The sequence below is a fragment of the Gossypium hirsutum genome, chromosome A03 (genome assembly GCF_007990345.1).
Source record: "Gossypium hirsutum isolate 1008001.06 chromosome A03, Gossypium_hirsutum_v2.1, whole genome shotgun sequence".
In the NCBI taxonomy this organism is placed as follows: Eukaryota; Viridiplantae; Streptophyta; class Magnoliopsida; order Malvales; family Malvaceae; genus Gossypium; species Gossypium hirsutum.
This window is the reverse complement of record NC_053426.1, coordinates 12,105,942-12,110,739: the sequence shown is the minus strand read 5'-3', so window position 1 is coordinate 12,110,739 and position 4,798 is coordinate 12,105,942.

The window sequence follows — 4,798 nt, the reverse complement described above, 5'->3', positions numbered from 1 at the left end:
TTTCTTCACAACACTTCCAAATTCGTCCATAACGTCTAGGCCAAGTTTGGGGTGTTACAAAAAATTAGTTTTAAGAAAAAAATATTATTTTAATATAAATTAAATTGAATTTTTTTAATATAATCATAATCGGGGCTGCTTTGTCATAAGTTATAGTAACGGGTTCAATATCTTTGGTGGAGAAAACAACTAAGTTGATTATACTGGAAAGTCCATGTGCTTTTCGCTATTACTATGATCTTAGACTTCTGTATAGGTTTTATAAAGGATCCTCCTCTAATGGGGTGAAAATTGATTCCATGGCCGCATACCACTGCCAACTAGGGCCCCGATTATACTCCATCCCTTGACAACATAACATTTGAAAACTTGAAGACCTAGCTATAATTCAACCCATGACCGTAAAATCACTACCAATTGGGACCTTAAGCTGCAATGTAATCCCAAATTCTCAGGTGATGACTCTATCCTCGCATGGCAGATGAAATTTGTAGGTCACCAAGCTCTACGGCATCATTGTGTACCCAAACACAACTTAAAAATATGACTATGTCTTCTTCAAAGAAAAAATATAAATTAATCTTTAAACCCGTAAATTTCAACAAGCAAACAAAAGAAAAAAAAAATTTAAAGGAGACGATGGGCGAAAGAGATGATGGAGTAGGGGGAGGGAAACTCCCCTTTATATAGGCAAGGGGTGAGGAGAAAATATTTTTTGCGTGTAATTTTATAAATTTTATGCCTTTTGAATGGTTATATACCTAAGGTCTTATAGACTTGATTTGGGTTGAATATTCATGTTTTGATATAGGTGGATGTGAACATGTTGAAGGGTTTTTGTTGGAAGATATGAAATAGGTATCAAAAAGTACATTTTGCCAAAAACAAGGGCCACGTCTCGACAACCAACATCCCTCGTTGCAACGTTGACCAATGGTAAGTGATGTTGCAACGCCAAATGGCATGAAGTCGTAATGTGACTTATTGTGTTGGCGACATCATGACGTGGAAGTCATAAAGTCGCGACATTGGTCCTGAATTTTCAAAACTTTGTAATTTGGTCCTATTTCATGCTCGGGTTAACAAAAGAGCTTTCATAAGCTTGTACAAGACACGCAAATGGTTGTCTAGCATAAATTGAATGTGATTGAAACTTAATTGCATGTGTGAAAGATTAATTACTGCATAATTAATTGTAGTTGCTCTGGCAACGAATGTAGCATCTTGTAGTTCAGACCCGACAATTGAGTTGGGCCTGGGGTGTTACATATGATATTGAACGCTTGTATAGATAAAGCCCATGGAATACATTGGGCTATATAAGGGAAATATAAGGATCTACATTTATAAGTTCCTTATGCATTAAATTTGTGGTTTCTAAATTATTCCTGACCATCATATTATCGAGATAGGGCATCGATGATGCTCTAAGGTCAACATATGTTAAGCCTCCATACATTGGATGCATGCAACTAATCTCATAAGTTGAAGTATAGGAAACCTACGAATAGCATGTGTGTGCTTGTTATGAGAACAAATGCACTAAACATAACCCATTATGAAAGTTCTATTTAGCACTTTACTCAAGTGTCTATGGAAATAATCTATATTTTGGTAGTGTAAATAATCCTTTAGACATATGACACTGATTCACATTGTATATTGAGTGTCACATTTTGATTCATCACAAAATGGCTCTATATCAATGGATGCTTAAGGTAGGATGTTTTGGGTATGGTATAAGCCATATGAAGGTGGTGGAGTGGTTCAAAGAGGATCCATCACCCAAAGTGATATGAGGGGACATATCCTATATGCTCTTGACTCATATTAATTGCAAGTCCTTGGCCAAGGCAATTACTTTGGGTTAGTACAAATAGTTGGAAAACTAACACGGATAAACAAAGGTAGATATTGTGATATGCCTTTTAGCTTATCTAAGATATATGTTGAGATTTTGTGCCTTTAGTGCAATGATTTCATTATCATGCTTGTAATTTTTTGAAAAAATTTGTTAAATAAAATCCAATAGTTTACTTATTATTATATTTTTTAATAGTTCTCCTCAATGATTTTCTCTTGAAAAGCAAAATGAATAAGCAAATATTAGCTCATTGATTACCTAAGGTTTAAATAATACTAAGTTGCATCATGGAAATGGATAGTGACATGGGAAGACAACTTATATTAGTAGGTAATTTAAATGGTCAGTAATTTGAGGAATCAAAATGAGCAATTGATTCATAGGACTATTACATTGCCTACCAAGTCCAATTTGGGAGATACCTTATATTGGATATTGAAGTGACAATACAACAAACATGACCCAAGTTAAATTTATCCTGAATCTATTTATGGATTTATTCACTTGTGAGGTTCATAATGTGAGTTACATCAATCTCGAGTAAATGACAGACTATACGTTTGTAACTTATATACTTCGATACATTGAAAGCTTGTGCTTCATTAGTCTTGTAACCAAAAGCTGGTATGTTGGGTATGTTGTTTATGTATGACATAACTTCACTTAAAATAATGGAATTCATAGCTTAGGAAATAGAAAATGGTACCCTATAACTAGTATTGAATGGATTATGAAATAGAAAACTGGTCACCGGACATTCATTGAGAACAAATGATTGTTATTATTATTTCTTAGTAAATTGAATCATAATGGATGAATAGGTTTAACCCAAAGAGACTAAGAATATCCTATGAGGATAGTATACTAATGACAAGGTCATTGGACAAAAGCATAAATCAAAGTTACTTTTGTAATGGTATATAATGGGGAGTTTAGTCATGATACTTTTAGTGGACTAACTCATTGACTAAATAATATTGTAATTAATAAAAGAAGAGTCAAAACTTAATTAAAAATTATTTAAGTCCTAATTATTTATGTTTGATCGGCCCCTCTGCTAGCTGAACACAACCCTATATGGATTGCAAATTAGAATCGATATGATAAATAAATGAAAACAACAAATGAGAAATAGATTGCATGAATTACTATATACAATAAATACATTTTCTTGAAAGGAACAATAGATGACTTAGAAATTAATTTGATTTCTTTGAATTGTTATTTAATTAAATAACTGAGTTTAAAGTGAAAATTAAATTAACTAGTCATCGTAGTTTTACTGAATAAGACAATTAAATTTATTTATACATATATTCCAATAAGGTGAAATTGTTATAACTTAGATGAAATTAGAATTGGGTTAAGAAAAATAATTTAATTTAATTTATTTATTTATTAAAAATAAATAAATAATATTGTAGGAATAGAAAATTGGTTATCAGGTTGGATAATTAAATGTGCTTGTTTAGTTTAAATTAATTAGAATTATAGGTTTTCTATTAAAATATTAATTTTTCCTCTCTTTCTATTCTAGAAGAACTCTTGTGATTTTTGTCTATATATAAGGACCATGGGTAGCTAGATACATATTTTAGCCATATATAGATACAGTCGAAATTTAGGGGAATTTTATTTAGCTTCAATTAAATTCTATTGTTTGTAAGTACTGAAGATACAAATTTGTGAGATTATAATTGTAACTTCCTTTGCAATTATAATTCAAATTTTGTGGCTACAAATTTTGATTTTGGTTTCCCATAGAGAAGTTTTACTTTCTCCACTGGAAAGTTACGATTTTTATTTTGTGTTGGTTCTTAATAAGAGCTCATTCTCTAGCATCCAATGGTTCAAGAATAGAAAAAATCATTCGGTCAAAAGCCAAAATTCGATAGGACTCTCTAGCTTGGAAACACGGGTATTAAATTTGGTGAAAAATTATTGTCATAAATAACACAACAAAAGTTTGGTCTTATGAAAACTTTTAAACTTCCATTGTGCAATAAAAAACTTTTCATAAACGATATTTTTAATAAAATATGATTAAGGATCAAATTACGCATAAGTACTGAACTCTAAAAAGGCTTTGTCAAAAATAAATTTTGAATCTTCCAATAATCGGCAGTCATGATCTAAAAATATAACCATTTCTTAATTGAAATAGATTATATTTGTTGCCAACATAATTGGATGTCTAATGTGTCACACACGATAATGGAATTTGAAAAATTAAAGTGGGAAAAGACTAAATTGAATAGTTTAAAAAAATTCATAGGTTAAATTGCATTTAATAAAGAAGTTATTAAAAAAACTAATCTATATATTTTATGTTAGCTTGATAGATCAACTCAAAATCACCAAGAGAGGGGTGAATTGGCCGTAAGAAAATTTGTGGAAGCAACAAATGACTATGCAACAATGAACACAACAATTTATAGTGGTTCAGTATCAATTGCCTGCTCCACTACCTTAGCTTTCCACAACTAAGGATTTTTCTAAATTCACTAATTTGATAACCTTTGAGGACAAGGTTTGACCTTACAATCTCCCTTAAGATTTCTACCCAAAATCTTAAGATTGCAACTTTTTAAGGTTTCTACTCAAACCTTAAAACTCAACCCTCTCAAAGAGCACAAACACAAAGAATAACACTTGAGTTAAATGAATACAATGAAAGCTCACAACTGTTTACAAGAAGAATATGAAAGTGTCACATCCCAAAAATCGAGTTAGTAAAAATTAGGTTAATGAACTGAGAATTGTCATGTCCAAATTTTTTTTAAATGGCTTTAGCACATTTGATAATAAATATTAATTATAGTGATTGAGTAATGGTGGAGCTATCCTTGATGATCTGAGTTTGAATCCTTTCCTTCTCGTTAATTTCTATTTGTTTTAAACCCTTATTAAAGGTCATCCCATATTTTTAAATAT